Source organism: Mandrillus leucophaeus, unplaced genomic scaffold, assembly GCF_000951045.1.
Source record: "Mandrillus leucophaeus isolate KB7577 unplaced genomic scaffold, Mleu.le_1.0 Scaffold56, whole genome shotgun sequence".
Taxonomy (NCBI): domain Eukaryota; kingdom Metazoa; phylum Chordata; class Mammalia; order Primates; family Cercopithecidae; genus Mandrillus; species Mandrillus leucophaeus.
In genome coordinates, this window is record NW_012106030.1 from 1,355,100 (window position 1) to 1,374,987 (window position 19,888).

Consider the following 19,888-nt stretch of genomic DNA (forward strand, 5'->3'; position numbering starts at 1 on the left):
AGGGGAGGGGAGGGGAGGGAAGGAAAAGGGAAGGGAGGGATTAAATTAGATTACTATTTTTTTTTTTTTGAGACAGAGTCTCACTCTGTTGCCCAGACTGGGGTGCAGTGGCGCAGTCTCAGCTCACTGCAAACTCTGCCTCCCAGACTCAAGCAATTCTCGTGCTTCAGTCTCCCGAGTAGCTGGGATTATAGGCGTGAGCTACTATGACCGCCTAATTTCTGTATTTTTAGTAGAGATGGGGAGTCTCACCATGTTGACCAGGCTGTTCTCGAACTCCTGACCTCAAGTGATCCGCCCGCCTCGGCCTCCCAAAGTCCCAGGATTACAGGCATGAGCCACCATCCTTGGCCGAGATTACATTAAAGAGCAATTTAGACCTATTTTCTCTCTCTCTCACAATTTCTCTCTCATACACACACAAAGAAAACATGCTATAACTTAACAATTGTTATTTATATGCCGTTAAATTATGGCTGGCATTGTTTAATTTTTCGAGTCTTTTTCTTGCAGTGAATATGCATTAACTTCAAAATTGCAAAATATACACAGGAAAAAAGAGCATAATTAGATGACAAGCCAAAACCCAAAGTATATTCTGCTTTCCAGCAGTTCCTCTTGATCTGTAATAAGACACATGGCTCCAAGCAAAATCCAAGGCATGAGTTTATATGGTCAAAAGCAGAGCAAGAAGATTGAAGCAAAAATAGTTCTCCTAAGTAGAGAAGAACTAGCTGCCTAGTGTTTACACATGCTGGCATAAACCGCCTAACAGCTCTTACTTTAGCACACTTACTATCTATTTTCACTATTTCCAAAAGGTAGGAGATTACTCTGCAGTGGATTCTAGGAATATGTCTTTACTCTCATTTCAGTGAAATTAAGTTTTCTATGTTGCTCCAGAATAAAAGAACAAATAAAACAATATTTCAAAACAGTATCTATTTTACTTTCACGTGTCTGGATGAAGTGAGTTCTAGAGGGAGATGAGAAGGAGAAGGCAACTAGAGAGCAGAATAGTCAAGACACTGTTTTCAAAAAATAATAACTAGAAGAAAAAGTATGAGAAAGGATGTCACTTTCATGAGAGTGGTATTTCTAACGTATGTCATACTAGAAACCCCCAAAATATACATTTCTTTCTCTAAGACTCAAGGAGTGACAAACAGAAATGATGTGGAAGAAATACACACTCTCTTTCATCAAGCAGTTTAAGGTTGAGACATATGGAATGGGACCAAGGCAGAAAAACATGACATGACACAGTGACTTCCAAGTTCATCAACTGTCTCTTTAAAATATTGCATAAAAACCCAGCTACTTGGGAGGCTGAGGCAGGAGAATGGCGTGAACCCAGGAGGCGGAGGTTGCAGTAAGCCAAGATGGCGCTACTGCACTCCAGCCTGGGCAACAGAGCGAGACTCTGTCTCAAAAATATATATATATTGCGTCAAGAAACTGAATAGGGGGGGTGTGTGTGTGTGTGTGTGTGTGTGTGTGTGTGTTTGTGTGTGTGTGTGTGTGTGTGAAGGGAGTAGAGAAAAAGAGAGAGACTGATTTTTAGGACTCAGCTCATATGATTGTCAGACTGATGTATCTAAAATCTGCAGAGTAGTCCAGCAGGCTGGAGAACCAGGGAAGAGCTGATGTTGCGGCTTGAATCCAAAGGCAGTCTCCAGGCAGAATGTCTTCCTCCTCGGGGAACCTAATTTCCTTTAAGACCTTCAACTGTTTAGATTAAGTCCACCCACATTGTGGATAGTGCTCTGCTTCACTCAAACTCTACCAATTTAGAAGTTAATCACATTTTTAAAATACCTTCATTGCAACATCTAGATTGGTGTTTGTTCAAACATCTGGGCACCATAGCCTGGCCAATCGGACACATAAAATTAACCATCTTGAAACCCAAACACTTGAAAAAACAGAGAGAACTCAGGAAAAAAAGTAAAAGATGACTCAATCAGATGATTAAGTGCTGTCATAATGGATGTAATTTTTCTAAACAGACTACTCATTAATAGAATTCAGAGCATCAATTTGAATGTAGTTACTCTACAGTGGTTGGAAGTCAACCTCCCTGGTTAAAGAAAAAGGTATCAGATTTCATCTGTTTCTCTGAATCAGGTGAATGTTTCAAAGTACCTTGTCTCCAAGTCAGTTTTCACTATGACATTGCTTTTCAGAAAGCACTATTGATTCCTATGGCTATCTTGCGGTTGATGCAATAAATCTAAATTATTCCTGGGTCTCAAGTGAGACTCTCATCATCTGGCCACCACACTTAACCTTATTTCCTTTAATTCCCCAGCTGCAACTTCAGCTACAATCAACGTGTCTCTTCCGTCTTCTACAGACTCTATACTATTCATGCTGTGTAGCTTTTATTTTCTTTTAGTCCACGATGACTTCCCCATTTTTCTCTGCCTATTCACCAAGCATAACTATCCTTCACAGATCAAATTAAGTTCTACCTAATCTATCAAATCAAGTTCATCTATGAATTCATCTCTGACTACTCTTGCCAATAGTAAATAGCCAACCTTCCTGGTTAAGGAGAAAAGGATCAAATTCCATCTGTTTTTACCAACAAGGCTTTCTTTACTGAATACTTTATAATATAATAAAGTAACATAATATCATTGATACTAGTGTAATAAATTCAATTCCATTAATGTTTTTGAAAATTTTGCTGATATAAGGAAGAGAAACAATAAACATTGTTCTAAGGAACTGCATCATTGTCCAAATGATTTATACTTATATAAGCATAAAATTTTATTTTCAGTAAAAATATTTATTGAACCTCCCAATAAATAAAACTAATTATATATAGTTATATATAATATATAAAATATTATGTATATTGAGGGTGTGTGTGTGTGTGTGTGTGTGTGTGTATGTGTGTGTATAATATATACCAAGGCTAGGCTTTTGAGATAAATATATACTGGGCTAGGCTCTTGAGATAAATTAAGAAATACAATCACAATCTGGTAGGGAAGAAGAAACAAACCAAAGATCAAGCTTATTTTCAATATATCATGATACCTGTGTAGCAGATACATGAGCAAAGTACTAAGAAACCACCTAATGCAGCTGCGTTGTTTCAAAGCTGAAAATACTGAGCTCATAAAGAGCATGTATATTTAGGTAGTGGAATCTGGGACTGGACTCCAAGCTGTTCATTGCTTGCTTCAATCTAATTAAAGTCTACAAAGAGAAAATTATCTACAGAGAAAAGGTTTACTCAATAGCATAGCAAATCAGCACAGCTCTGGATTTCACCTGAAAAACATCTCACCACGCTCTCAAGACCTCCGGCCAGGAATATGTTTTGGTTTTTTTTTTTCTGGTTATAGAGAAATGGCCCAGCTGGGGAGTGGTAGCACATTAATCTCACCATTAAGGCTCTGACATTGCTGAGGTCTTTACCACCAGTGAGTAGCAATTATTTTTGTAGTAGAGGTCCATGTACAGAGAATTGATTCTCCAGTGCATATGAATATCCCCTATTAGCCCCACTTGATAAGTGGGAGCTGTGCTTTCGCCTGCCGTGGAGGGCTACGATTGCCCAATCGAACACTCTCTCTTCATGCATAAACATCACTCCTGCTATCACTAATGGGAAAGGGTTCCACAGGGCTGTGGAAAATAGAGCCCACAGTCTTTTGATAAATCTGTCAAATGTGACATGTTCTATGTGAAGAGCAGCACCACGGCTGATTAAATGAGCAACCCAGTGTACAGTACAATAATGTGTCAAAGCACTTCAGTGCAGACAGCTGTTTGCAGTTCTGGGAGAAATTCAGGACTTAAAATAAGAGTCATTAGCAGGAACCCAGGTAAAAATGTTCACACTGCCAACATCACAGACCTCTCTCATTAATATGCCCTTCACCTCCCTTCCCTCCCTTACCTTGTTTTGGTCACTTTCCTAGGACCAAATATGTACACCTGGACAAGGAATTCTGTGGTACTGAGGTGACAGGCTGGAGACAAGAACACAGCTTACCTGTCATCTGTGTGGATGCAGCACAGGCCTACGACCTCTCTCTTTCTGTCCTTCAACATAGTGGCCACAGGACATGCTGTGCCTGGCAAAATTCTCACCAATCAAAGCTTTCCCTTGATGGTCCCTGGTCTTCCTTCTGCATTCATGCACCCAAGACCCTCACACCGCTTCACAAGTCCCATCCAGTGTCTACCAGGATCCCCCCCCGGAGCTCCCACCTCTCCATCATCTGCCTTGGGGCATGCAAGGAGTTTCTAAATTCAGTAGAATAAAGGCTATAGTGTTATCCCTCTTCTTTGTATTTTAAGTAATTTGATAAAAATCTTACATGAATTGGTTGAAAGCAGGCTGATCCTTAGAACAATAAAATTAGCAGATCCCCTCTTATGCTGATGAAATGGACTTGTAAATGTCAGCTAAGGGTAACATTAAGAAATAACTGTACCTGGAGGCTAATTGTTACCAGAAATAACAGTTTAGCATTAGCCATGATAAAATGAAATTATTGTATGAAAATTTCCAAATTGGAGAATATTTTTTAAAATAGGTCAATTCATTCAGATACCTGGAAGAATACTTTTCACTTAATAATTATAAATAAGAGTATTAAGCACCTACCACATATTTAGCATTGTGCTAAGTGTATTGCCTCATATCAGTCTCACAGCAGCATCCTGAACTGTGTAGCACCCTTGTGTATACTTTATAAATAAGAAAATTTATAATTAAAAGAGTAATTTGCCTGAGATCCCACAGATAATAAATGATGGAGCTGGGATTTGAAGTTAGGCTTATCTGACTTAATCATGTCTGGGGCTGATGGCTAAACAATATTGTTTCTCATGAGCCAATTTATGTCCATGAGCCCAAAACAAAGGTATCGCGTTCTTCTAAAGTCAGTTGCCCTACAGGGCTCTTTGATGGTCTAAGTGTCTAATTGGTAATACCAGTGCTTGCATTTTTTTCTTTTTTAAGGTAAAAAAAAAAGAAAAAGAAAAAGCTTCCTTTCATATTGTGTGTCCAGAATGCTAGAATCTTCTCTGAGTATTTGCTCAAACATGTAAGGAGATTAAACTCCATTTTAAGAATAGTAATGGCTTTGTTTATAACTATTCTTACAGCCTACCTCCACAGGTAAGGTTAAAATTGACATCCGAGTAACTTACAACATTTGAATTTCTTTTTAATAAACAATGAAAAATATTCTCCCTTTAGTCTGATCACATAATTTAATAATGAGCTAACTTTGATACTAAAGGTGATTGGAACGCTCATCTTTGAACCAAAGGAGCAGGAGGAAACTCACTGAATTAAGTTTGATTATCAGAAACATGTGATCAACTACAGTTGATCATCAGTTCTAGTAACCCAGATTTTAGAAATATGCTTTCTATGAGTTACAATTTCATGTTACAACTTCAACTTTTATAGTCAATACACACTGCTCTCGATTTGTGGAAGAGCTGTGTATCTTCTACAAAATAACTGAGCATAGCATTTATCATGTTACCCAGTGTCCATTCCATAAAGATACAAATGACAGATCCCTTCCAGAATTTATTGCAATTGTCTTTCCAGAATAACTTGTAGCCTCCATAATTACTCTTCAATAAATACCATCTAACCCACTGGATTTCCTGTATTGTTTTTGTGCCAACACTATATTGTGCTTTGTCCTTTGTGAAACATGGAGCCCAATATAATCTTATCAATAGCAACTAACCAATCATGAGTTCCTGTCAAATTTCTGCTGTTTCTCTAAATAATTTTTGATATATCTACTTTTTTTTCTTTTTAATGTTTATCTTTAGTGTCCAACTCTATTTATTGTTTAGTTTCATAAATTGTTGCTTATATTACATGGGTAAAGTCAATAGATAACTGTAAATTAGATAGATGAATGGATAGCTATACACATTTACATAACATACATAAATAAATACATACACTCGGTCGTTGGCAAAGCCTGAGTCCTGTCCTCTCGCTCTCTACTCACTCCTCCCCCAACCCTGGAGAGCATGAACTTCACCACTGGCTGCACCGTCTCAACCAACTACTAGTCCCTGGGCCCAGCTATGGGTCCAGTCAGTCAGCAGGGCGGCCAGTGTCTATGCAGGCACTGGGGGCTCTGGTTCCTGGATGTCCGTGTCCTGCTCCACCAGCCTCCAGGATGGCATGGGGTCTGGGGGCCTGGCCATGGGGATGGCTGAGGGTCTGGCAGGAATGGGAGGCATCCAGAACAAGAAGGAGACCATGCAAAGCTTGAATGACCACCTGGCCTCCTATTTGGACAGAGTGAGGAGCCTGGAGACCGCGAACCAGAAGCTGGAGAGCAAAGTCCGGGAGCACCTGGAGAAGAAGGGACCCCAGTTCAGAGACTGGAGCCTTTACTTCAAGACCATCAAGGATCTGAGGGCTCAGATCTTCACAAATACTGTGGACAATGTCCGCATCTTTCTGCAGATCAACGGTGCCCGTCTTGCTGCTGATGACTTTAGAGTCAAGTGTGAGACAGAGTTGGCCATGTGCCAGTTTGTGGAGAGCAACATCCATGGGCTCCTCAAGGTCACTGATGACACCAATGTCACTCGGCTGCGACTGGAGGCAGAGATCGAGGCTCTCAAGGAGGAGCTGTTCTTCATGGAGAAGAACCACGGAGAGGAAGTAAAATGCCTACAAGCCCAGATTGCCAGCTCTGGGTTGACTATGGAGGTAGATGCCTCCACATCTCAGGACCTCGCCAAGATCATAGCAGACATCCTGACCCGATATGACAAGCTGGCTTGGAAAAACCGAGAAGAGATGGATAAGTACTTGTCTCAGCAGATTGAGGAGAGCACCACAGTGGTCACCATGCAGTCCGCCAAGGTTGGAGCTGCTGAGATGACACTCATGGAGCTGAGACGTACAGTCCGGTCCTTGGAGATCGACCTGGACTTGATGAGAAATCTGAAGACCAGCTTGGAGAACAGGCTGAGGGAGGTGGAGGCCTGCTACGCCCTGCAGATGGAGCAGCTCAACGGGATCCTGTTGCACCTGGAGTCAGAGCTGGCACAGACCCAGGCAGAGGGACAGCTCACCAGACCCAGAAGTACAAGGCCCTGCTGAACATCAAGGGCAAGCTGGAGGCTGAGATCGCCACCAACTGCCTCCTGCTGGAAGATGGCAAGGGCTTTAATCTTGGTGATACCCTGGACAGCAGCAACTCCATGCAAACCATCCAGAAGACCACCACCAGCCAGATAGTGGATGGCAAAGTGGTGTCTGAGACCAATGACACCAAAGTTGTGAGACATTAAGCCAGCAGAAGCAGAGTACCCTTTGGGGACCAGGAAGTCAATAAAAAGTTCAGAGATAAATATAGATATAGACATAGATATAGATATACACACACATACACACACACACACACACACAGAGATGGTACAGTAAAATGAAATTGAAGATGGGGACTTAGATTCTAATTCAAGATGGCTAACTAGAGACATCAGACATCCACCCTCTCCAGAAAGAAGAACCAAAATTATGAATAGACAATCATACCTCAAATAGAATATCTAGTAAAGAACACCAGAATTCAACAAAAAACCCACATGAAACATCTGAGGCACTGAAGGGGAAGGAAGCAAGTGACTACTCAACCAAGGTTGGCCAGGAGCCCCAGGGGCCTCAATATTGCAGGGTAAGAGTTAGCAAGACAGCTTTGTTGCCCCACATGCCTGCCATGGACTCCTGCCATCTGAACTGCAGGAGAGCTCTTCTACCCATATGTACAGTGATCCAAGTATGAGTGGCAGTTTGGAGACCCTGCGAGGTCATTGCAGCAGACAGGAAACTCACACTGGGCCACTTATTCCCCACCCCGATACTTGAACAGGTGTGAGAGGGTGCCATTTGGGGAGTGCAGCCATCATGGGACTTCATCTTGCCCTGAGAACAACAGCCCCCATATCTCCGTACCCTGGGAGCTCTCACTGACATTTCCCAGTGTCTAATAGGAGGGCTACAGCAGCACAGAGCTGGCTGGTCCTAAAGGTGTTACAGGGTCCTCAGTTCTCTAGCCCACAGGGAGTGCTACTCACTGGAGAAGTGATGGTACAAGTGTACGAAAAGGCAGCTGTTGAGACAAAGCAAAACAAAGCATGTGCTTTTCAGAGCCCGAGAGCTGTCTGTCTAGAACTGTGAGAAGTGACCCCACCCCCAGTGGCAGCACAAACTCTGTGCTTGCCTTTGTAAGTGAAAGGTAAAATCCATTCCCACAGGTGGGGTGGCCTCTGTGCTTGGACACTCAGGTCGGAAACAGGATCCCTACCCTTCCTCCACACACCCGCTTCTGCTGCTGTCAAAGGCTGGGGCAGGTGAGTTAGAGGACTACCCATCTGGGGGGTAAGTGGCAACTGTGACACCACTGGCAGAGTAGTCTTCTTGCCTTGGCTCATGAGTGAGGCAGGTCCCTCACCCTCTGCAACATGGCACTACAGCAGTACTGCTACAGAGATCAGGTGAGCCTGAGAGCAGAGTGTCTGAGGCCATTGGGTGTAAATGAACCACAGCCGCCACCACCACCACTCAGGACCCAAAGTATCATCTCACCACTGCTACCGCAGTTGCACCCACCACACTACCTACCCAGAGGCCTGAGAACCTGCTCAGCCACCCCCAGTCCACCACTGCCACTACCAGTAAGTGAGCAAACCACCTGGAGTCCCAAGAATTGGCCCACCATTAACTGCCAATGCAGGTGCCAGTGTACACTGCCTTGGGGCTCAAAGTCAGGCATGCATAGCCCACCACTGCCACCACTAGAGCCTGAATATTGGCCCGTCTGGCTTCCCAGTCCCCCACAACTTCACCACAACCTCCATCAATGATTGCATACTAACCCCCATAAAAAAAATCACAGAAAGCCCTAATACTGTTTATAGCCAAAGAAATCACACAGAGGTTACACTACTAGTTGCATCCAGAATCAAACTAAAATGCTGTACACAACCAACACCATATATATATATTTAGGAAAGGTTCTACTCTACAAAAATAAATTCAAAAATAGGAACAAGTGACTATTACACAAGATAGGTAGATATCCACATAAGGACACAGAAAACATGAAAAAGCAAGGAAATATGACACCTTTCAAAAATACAGTAATTCTCCAACAATAGATCTCAATCAACAGAAATATTCAAAATGCCAAATAAATAATTCAAAATATTGATCTTAAAGAAGCTCAATGAGATACAAGGGACTTCTGAAAAACAGTATTTTTAAAAAATTCTAATTAAGGATACAAATGAGAAATTTACCAAAGAGACAGATATTTTTTTAAAAAACCAAATAAAAATTTTAGAAATGAAAAATGCACTGAAAGAAATACATAATATGTTTGAAAGCTTCAACAATAGACTAGATCAGGCAGAAGAAAGAATCTCAGAACTTAAAGACAGGTCTTTTGGAATAACCCATTCAGGTTGGGCTGTGCAGCAAACAAGTATGGCACATGTTTACCTATGTAACAAACCCACACATCCTACACATGTAGCCTGGAACTTAAGTGTTGAAAAAATAAAAGAAATAACCCATTCAGACAAAAATAAAGAAAAAATAATAAAACAGAATGAGCAGAGGCTTCATGACATTTGAGACAACATGAAATAACCAAATATACAAATTATCAGTATCCTCAAGGACAAATAAAAGCAGAGGAAATATAAGAAAACCTATTTAAAGAAATAACAGATGAAAACTTCCTAAATTAAGCAAAATATTTAGTCATTCAGATAGAAGAGGCTCAGTGATCCCCAGGCAGATACAATGAAAAAATGGTTTTCTCCACAGCACATCATAGACGGTTTAACATCAGAGATACAGAGTGAATTCTGAAAACATCAAGAGAAAGCCCATAGTAACTTGTAAAGGAAGTCCCATCAGACTAACAGCAGATTTCTCAGAAGAATTCTTACAGACCAGAAGAGAATGTGAAAATATAGTCAAAAGGAAAAAAGAAAACACCTGTCAGCCAAGAATACAATATTTAGCAAAATTATTATTCATAATTGTCTTTCCCAGAAAAGCAAATACTAAAGAAATTCATTACCACTAGATCAGACCTACAAGAAACATTCATGGTAGTACTATTCCTGAAAGCAAAATAACAACATTTACTATCATGAAAACACACAAAATATAAAACCCACTGGTAAAATGATCACACAAAAAAGGAAGAGAAAGGACTCAAATTGTATCACTACAGAAATCAAACAGACCATAATGACAAACAATAAGAGAAAAAGAAACAAAGAATATATAAAACAACTGGAAAACAATATATAAAACAACTGGAAAACAATTAACAATATGACAGGAATGAAGCTGCAACATCAATAATAACCTTGAACATAAATTAATCTCCACTTAAAATATATAGAATGTCTGAATTAATTTTAAAAATACAATCTAACTATATGCTTCTTACAAGAAACTCACGTTACCATTAAAGACACATATAGCCTAAACGTAAAGGAATTAAAGAAAAATATTTCACGGTCGGGCGCGGTGGCTCCAGCACTTTGGGAGGCCGAGACGGGTGGATCACGAGGTCAGGAGATGGAGACCATCCTGGCTAACATGATGAAACCCCGTCTCTACTAAAAAATACAAAAAACTAGCCGGGTGAGGTGGCGGGCGCCTGTAGTCCCAGCTACATGGGAGGCTGAGACAGGAGAATGGCGTAAACCCGGGAGGCGGAGCTTGCAGTGAGCTGAGATCCGGCCACTGCACTCTAGCCTGGGTGACAGAGCGAGACTCCGTCTCAAAAAAAAAAAAAAAATTTTCACACAAATGGAAACTAAAAGTGAAAAGGAGTCACTATACTTATATCAGATAAAACACACTTTAAGTCAAGAATAGTTTTTTTAAAAAGGACAAAGAAGGTTATTATATAATGATAAAGGGATTAATCCTGCAAAAGGATATATAAAAATTCTGAATATATATGCACCCAACACTAGAGCACCCAGATTCATAAAGCAAATATTGTTAGTGGGATACTTCACAAAACTAGTGGGGTACTTCAATACCCCACTCTCAGCACTAGACAAATCATCTAAATAAAAAAACCAACAAAGAAAAATTGGATTTAAATGGTATTTTAGATTAAATGTGCCTAACAGACATTGACAAAACATTCTATTCACTGACTGAATATATGAAGCGTTTTCTAGGACAGACCATGTTTGACCACAAAACAGTCTCAACAAATTTTTAAAAATCAAAACTATATCAAGTATCATTTCAGATCACAAAGGAATAAAACTGGAAATCAATACCTAGAGGAACTTTGGAAACAATACAAATACATAGAAATTAAACAATATGCTCATAAGGTCAATGAAGAAATTAAAATGAAAATCAAAGAGTTTCTTAAAATAAAAGAAAATGGAGAAACAGTGTACCAAAACCTGTGGAATACAGCAAAAGTAGCGCTGAGGGAAATTTGTAGCAATAAACCCCTAGATCAAAATGTAGAAGTGCTACAAATTAACAATCTAATGACACACCTCAAGAAACTAGAAAAGCAAAAACAAAATAAACCCAGAGTTAGCAGAAGAAAAGAAATAATGAAAATCAGAATAGAATTCAATGAAATAGAGACTTAAAAATACAAAGGATCAATTTTTTAAAAAGTTGATTCCTTTAAACCAGTAGCTACGCTAACCAAGAAGAGAGAAGACCCAAATAAACAAAATCAGAAACAAAAAAGGAGACATGAAAACTGATACCAGAGAAATATAAAACAATACAGAGACTATTATGAAGAACTATATGCTGACAAATGAAAAACCTAGAGAAAATGGACAGATTCCTAGAAACATACAACCTCCAAAGACTAAATCAGGAAGAAATAGAAAACCTGAACAGACCAATAATGAGTAGCAAGATTGAATCAGTAATAAAAAGTCTCCTGACAAAGAAAAGCCCAGAACTAAATGTATTAATAGCCAAATTCTACCAATCATACAAAGAATTACTAATATTAATCCTCCTGAAACTCTTCCAAAAAAATCAAAGAGGAAGGAATTTTCTCTAACTCATTCTATGAGGTCTGCATCACCCTAACGCCAAAACCAGAGAAGGGCACAACAAGAAAAAAATAATTACAGGCCAATGTTTCTTTTTTTTTTTTTTTTTTGAGATGGAGTCTCACTCTGTCACCCAGGCTGGAGTGCAGTGACATGATCTCGGCTCACTGCAACCTCCGCCTCCTGGGTTCAAGCGACTGTCATGCCTCAGCCTCCCAAGTAGGTGGGACTACAGGTGCACTCTACCATGCCCAGCTAATTTTTGTATTTTTAGTAGAGACGGGGTTTCACCATATTGGCCAGGCCAGTCTCGAATTCCTGACGTTGTGACCCGCCCGCCTTGGCCTCCTAAAGTGCTGGGATTACAGGCATGAGCCACTACGCCCAGCAGGCCAATGTTTCTGATTAACATAGACACCAAAGTCCTCAATAAAATACTAGCAAACCAAATACAACAGTACATCAAAAAAATAATATACCTCAATCAAGCGGGATTTATACTGAAGATGCAAGAAGGGTTCTGCATACATAAGTCAACAAATATGACACATCACATAAACATAATTTAGGACAAAAACCATATGATCATCTCAATAGATGTGTAGAAAAAGCATCTGATAAAAATCCATCATTTTTCATGATAAAAGCTCTCAACAAATTAGACATAAAAGGAACACACTTCAAACTAATAAAGACCAACTTCAACAAACCCACAGCTAACATCATACTGAATGGGAAAAACTTGAAAGCCTTTCCTCTAAGCACTAGAACAAGACAAGAATGCCCACTTTCACCACTCCCACTCAGCATAGTACTGAAAGTCCTAGCCAGAGCAATCAGGCAGGTGAAAGAAATAAAAAGAATCCAAACTGGAAGAGAGGAAATCAAATTGTTCCTTTTTGCTGATGGTATAATCTTGTATGTAAAGGAAAAAAAAAAAAAACAAAAAAAAACAAAAACAAAAAAACTAAAGACTTCACCAAAAGCTCTTAGATTTGATCAATGAATTAAGATGCAAAATACAAAATCAACATACAAATCTCAATAGTGTTTCTATAAACCAATAATAATTTAGCCAAGAAAGAAATCAAGAAGGCAATCCCATTGACAATAGCTACAAAAAAATACTAAGGAATAAATTTAACCAAGTAGGTGACAGATCTTTACTAGGAAAATTGCAAAACACTAATGACAGAAATTGAAGATGACACAAACAAATGGAAACACACCCCGTGTTCATGGATTGAAAGAATCAATATCATTAAAATGACCATATTGCCCAAAGCAATCTACAGATTCAGTTCAGTCCGTATTAAATTAATGGCAATATTCTGTACAGAATTAAAGAAAACAGTTCTAAAATTCATATGGAACAAAAAGCCTGAAGAGCCAAAGCAATCCAGAGCAAAAAGAACAAAGCTGGAGGTATGACATTACCTGACTTCAAAATATATTACAAGGCTACAGTAACCAAAATAGCATGATACTGGTATAAATATATATATATATATGTAGACCAATGGAAAAAAATAGAAAAAAATCCCAGAAATAAAGCCACATATTTATAGCCAACTGATATTTAACAAAGCCAAGATCTCTAGGGAAAGGACACCCTCTTCAATAAATGCTGCTGGGAAAATTGGATAGCTACATGCAGAGAATGGAACTGAGCCCCATTTTTCACCATATACAAAATTCTAATCAAAATGAATTAAAGACTTAAATGAAAGACCCAAAATATAAAAATACTAGAAGAAAATCTAGAAAAAAACTATCCTGAACATTGGTCTAAACAAAGAATTTATGATTAAGCCCCCAAAAGCACAGGCAACAAAAACAAAAATTGACAAATGGTACTTAATTAAACTAAAAAGCTTCTGTACAACAAAATAAATAATCAACAGAGTGAAAAGACAACTTATTGAATCGGGAAAATATTTGCAAACTATTCATCCAACAGAATACTAATATTAAGAATATACAAGGAATTCAAACAAATCAACAGCAAAGAAACGCAACAATCTAATTAAATATAAGCAAATGCTCTGAACAGACATTTCTCAAAAGAAGACATACAAATGGCCAACAGGTATATGAAAAAATGTTCACTGTCACTAATCATCAGAGAATTGCAAATCAAAACTACAATGAGATATCATCTTAACCCACTCAGAATGGCTATTACTAAAAAGACCAAAAAAAACCAGATATTTATTGTTATTGGTGAAGATGCAGAGAAAAGAGAATTCTTATACACTGTTGGTGGGAAGGTAAACTAGTACAGGTAGTGTGAAAAATAGCATGGAGTTTTCTCAAAAATATAAAAATAGAATTACCATTCAGTCCAGCAATCCCACTACTGGGTATCTACCCAAGGGAAAAGAAGCAATATATCAAATGGATATCTGCACTTTTGTGTTTATTGAAGTACTATTCAGAATATAGCAAAGATATAAAATCAACCAAAGTGTCTGTCAATGGAAGAATGGATAAAGAAAATGTGGCATATACACATAATGGAATACTATTTAGCTATTTAAAAAGAATGAAATAATGTCATTTGCAGCAACACAGATGAAACTGGAGGTTGTCTTACCAATGAAGCCAGGCACAAAAGAAAATTATCATATGCTTTCATTTGTATGTGGGAGCTAAAAAGTCTGATCACATGGAGGTAGAGAGTGAAAAGACAGAAAACAGAGACTGGGAATCACTAATGGGGGAGCTGATGTGGGGAGGATAAAGAAAAATGTGTTAAAGAGTACAACCGCACGGTAAGATAGAAGGAATATATTCAATGTTTAATAGCGAGTAGGATGACTATACTTAACAAAAATGTATTGTACATGAGTGATGAACACCTTAAATACCCTGACTTGATTACTATGCATTATATACATATTATAAAGTCACATGTACTCCATAAATAGGTACAAATAAAAAAAGAAGATGGGGACTTGATTCATTAGTAAGCAATTATCCTTACAAGGAAAGAAAAGTTCTTCATCATAATATTCTATTTGCTTAAACATTGGCCAGCCATTTGCCACAAACAAGACAAAAACGTTTGGATGAGTCTCTCCAAGTCAATACTTCATTGGAAAATCAACTTAAAATGCGTATCACACCATGAGTACCCAAGGAAAACACATTATAAGACAGTAGATGGAGAACCAAAAACTTTCCTATCCAACTGAGAACACTAGAGGTGACCAATAAATAGAGGATAATGATGGTGTTATCAACACCTATCTGTAGCTCTGTGAATATAAGAATAAATATTTTCTACATATATAATACATAACCTTTCATAGATTATTCAGTCAATGCTCAGGTCATACCCGCCAGTCCTTATTCCCTTATATTATCTTTAAATAAAGGCCATATATTTAAAAATTTTTTTAAATGATAAATTAGTGTTTTACATTTGTCACTAACATAGAACAGAGTTTTAAAATATGGCTAACCTATACTTCAGGTCACCTCTTCCAGGCTGATGGTGGTGCCTATTTAGAATAGTAAAATTTCACCAAGCAGATTTCCTCCAGTTGTAGATAATTGTGAAAAGAATAAAATAATTAAGTGAGCAAAGAACATGAACAGATACTTCACAAAAGAAGACATTCATGTGGGGAAAATATGAAAAAAACTCATCATCACTGGTCATTAGAGAAATGCAAATCAAAACCACAATAAGATGCCATCTCATGCCAGTCAGAGTGGCAATTTTTAAAAGTCAAGAAACAACAGATGCTGGTAAGGTTGTGGAGAAATAAGAATGCTTTTACACTGTTGATGGGAATGAAAATTAGTTCAACCATTGAGGAAGATGCTGTGGTTATTCCTCAAAAGACCTAGAAGCAGAAATACCATTTGACCCAGCAATCCCATTACTGGATGTATACCCAAAGGAATATAAATCACTATAAAGATACATGCACACATATGTTTATTGCAGCACTATCCACAACAGCAAAGACATGGAATCAACCCAAATGCCCATCAATGATAGACTGGATAAAGAAAATATGGTATATAGACAGAATGGAATATTTTGAAGTCATAAAAAGGAACAAGATCATGTCCTTTGCAGGAACGTGGACAGAGCTGGAGGCCATTATCCTCGGCAAACTAATGCAGAAACAGAAAACCAAACATTGCATGTTTTCTCTTATAAGTGGGAGCTGAACAATGAGAACACATGGACACAGGGGAACAACACACACTGGGGCTCTCGGGGGATGGGGTAGGAGGAGCTAGACGTCAGGAAAAATAGCTAATACATGCTGGGCTTAACACCTAGGTGATGGGTTGATAGGCGCAGCAAACCACCATGGCACACGTTAACCTATGTAACAAACCTGCACATCCTGCACATGTACCCTAGAACTTAATATTTAAATTAATTTTAAAAATTAAAGCATATTATTAAGACAATTACACATATTTGAAATAAAAAATATTACATCTTGGGTAATATTAATATAGCAACATAATTAGGCAACTCTCTAAAATATTGATGAATAAAGAGATATATTCTTGAAGACGGAAAAGTTATCAAAATGACTCAGCATAAAGCTGTAACACATTAAAGTACAAGGGGGCACTGCCTCCACCCAACTATTTTTTTCATTTATTACATTAAAAAAATTAGTAAGATACTGCTGTATATAAAGTACTATTCTGGACATGAGAGGAACATAAAAATAAATTGAGCAGTCTCTACCTTCGAAAATTTCATGACTTATTTAGTGTTCAAATACACTCTAATTTGGGGGTTAGAAGCCTCAGAATCTGTGTCTGGCTCTGTCCATCCTTAGTTGCATGTTGCCACCTTATCACACTTTAACTTTGATTTATCCATCCTACTATTTTAGGATTTTATGAGACTCTGTTCCTATTTAAGGTGAAAAGCTTTGTGTTTCCTTCTCCATTTCTGTATTTTTTTCTCTCTTCATTGACAGTTGAAAGAAAAGCCTCCAAGAAAATCTCCCTGCCCATGGGCTTCACTTATGTCATTGGCGAGAGTGACTACTACTCAGCTACTCAGGAGCGAATTCTCTACAGAAGATTCTCTTTGAAGGTCAGGTAAATTACACTGCATTGAATGGGGCTAACATGTTTAACGTATTAATTACTGAATTGCTGCTGACTCTTCAAAGCGTTGGGGTAAAAACCTTAAGAACCATTTTAAAACAAAAGTATACAGTGGTTATTTTGGATGGAGCAATGAGCAACTTTTTTGCAATTTCTGACAACTAAAGGCACGCTTGAGACTCCAGTCCTGTATCACAGGCATGAGGGTTACCATTACGAATAGAAAATGCAGCATTTCAGGGTTTGAGTAAGATGAGTTCCTACACTTCTTTTTTCTACTGATCAGATTAAGTTCTATTTAAATCATTGTCAGCCACCTGTCAGATTATCTCAGAAAGAGAACATACAGAAAAAAAATAAAGAAAAAAAAGACAAGAATTTTCCAAACCCTGGGTTAGCTAAAAGTATAAAGTGTGATAAATGTGATGGGTTCTTTCTATTTGCTATGACTCTAAATTATTCAGCAGCACTCTTGGACATAGAAAAAAATACACAAATCTTGAGTTTTTATGTTTGGTCTACTTAATGTCACAGGTTCTGTACAATGTGACAGCATTGCATAAGGTACACTGGAAAAAATGCATTGTTCTATTCATTTCATTCTCATAAAGCTTAATTTCAAATCTTACAGTGGAGGTAAATTTAGTGGCATTGTCCTAAAGGCTATTATTTGAATCTCTGCAACCTTGGGCATGTAGTATATGACTATTCACTAATAAAGTTATTTAGCCTACAGGTCAGAAGGGTGTTCTGAAATCTATTTCAGAACAATTACTATAGAGTTTCCAGTTAAGAACATGGCAAAGTCTGAAGACCGTCTTGATACAAACTTTTAGAAACAGTTAATAAAAGATAGCCAGACTCCTTTTAAATGCTTAGCTGAGCTTTCAGGAATTAGAAGGTAATCTCTAGAAGCCAGAAAGAAAAAAGAACTTAAAAATCAGATAGTAGGACTTGAGCATACTCTGTGGCTGTCTTGCTTGGGGAAAGGGGAAGATTCTATCTTGGTCATTTATGGGCTGGTTTTTAGTATCCACGTGATGAGCAAACATAAGGCCACCCTCTACGTAAAAAGAAAGAGAAAGAAACCAGCTCATAAAACTAGGATCCTTGAAAAGCATATAAGGCAAAGAGGACAAGGGGGAAAATTTGACAGTAGGCACAGGAAGAGAACAAGAAAGGCCAAAGAATCTTGTACTTTTCTGGGCTCTGCTGGAAAAGAAAAACAAGCAAACAAAAAACTTCCCTTGAAAATTTTGGTGGGGGGTGGTGGTTAACCCTTGTAATCTCAGCACTTTGGGAGACGGAGGTGGGCAGATCACCTGATGTCAGAAGTTCAAGACCAGTCTGGCAAACATGGTGAAATCCCATCTCTACTAGAAATCCAAAAACATTAGCCAGGCATGGTGGTGCATGCCTGTAGTCTCAGCTACTGAGGCAGGAGAATCGCTTGAACCCGGGGGGCAGAGGTTGCAGTGAGTCAACATCACGCCACTGCACTCTAGCCTGGGTGAAATAGTGAAACTCCAACTCAAAAAAAAAAAAAAAAAAAAAAACAGGGAAAAGAAAATATCAACCCACATATATTTTCTCCATGGTGAGATACTACAATGTGGTCTAGGAAACTCCAAGTTGATAAGTAATATAGAACTTGGTCCTGAACCATTGACAGTCCTGGAGCACCTAGACATTTCCAAAGCTCAGACACAAAGGATTCTCATAGAAAGAATAAGCCCTACCTAAAAGATGTGATCACAATGAAAAATTGCCAAACACAAAATAAATCAATCCAACATGCACAAGCCTAAGCAAGGTTTGCATTGGAAGAACTTCAGATGATAAAACAAAAATCAGAAAGTGAATAAAGAATAAGTAAAATAATTAAAAACATAAAAGCCAGTTGTCAAGTTGCTTAGGCTAAAATAAGACATTGGGGGAAAAAAACTGGAAAAAAAAGTCATATAGAACTTATACAAATAAAAAATATAATCATTGAAATTAAAAAGAGAAAGAGACTGCAGAAGTAACAACAACATCCATCAACAGATGCACAAAAATGAATAAACAAATATGGCATAGCCATACCCTGGAATATTTTTTGTCAATAAAAATAAACGAAGTACTGATACATGCTACAACATGGATGAAACTTGAAAACATTTGGCTAAAAAATTATGCTAAAAATTCAATGCACAACTTAAAGAAAAGATTAGACACAGCTGAGAGAATTTGTGAACTATAATATGGATCTAAGGAAACTGCACAGAAGAAGGCAGTGAAAATCACAAAGTTAGAAAATATAAAGCAGTGATAAAGAGATATAATAGATTAAAAATGAGGACTTTCAATGCATGACTAAGATAACTTCCAGAAGAATAAAGGGAGATAATTTGCAAGGACACAATAGCCAAAATTTCTTAGAAAAAATGAAATACATAAGTTCTCAGATTGAAGATGCACGTCCAGTGACTCTAAAAGAGCATAAACAAAAATAAATCCACACCTAGACACATTATTGTGATACCAAAGAGTACTAGAAAAGAGAAATGAATTGGCCAGGCGCGATGGCTCATGCCTGTAATCCCAGCACTTTGGGAGGCAGAGGCGGGCAGATCACAAGGTCAGGAGATCGAGACCATCCTGGCTAACATGGTGAAACCCCGTCTCTACTAAAAATACAAAAAACTAGCCAGGC

The 19,888-nt window shown here is 38.3% G+C and overlaps 1 pseudogene; it reads left to right on the plus strand.

Annotated features, from left to right (window-relative positions):
- Positions 1-7,123, plus strand: part of LOC105552507 — a 14,265-nt pseudogene extending 7,142 nt beyond the window's left edge.
- Positions 7,124-19,888: the final 12,765 nt, after the last annotated feature.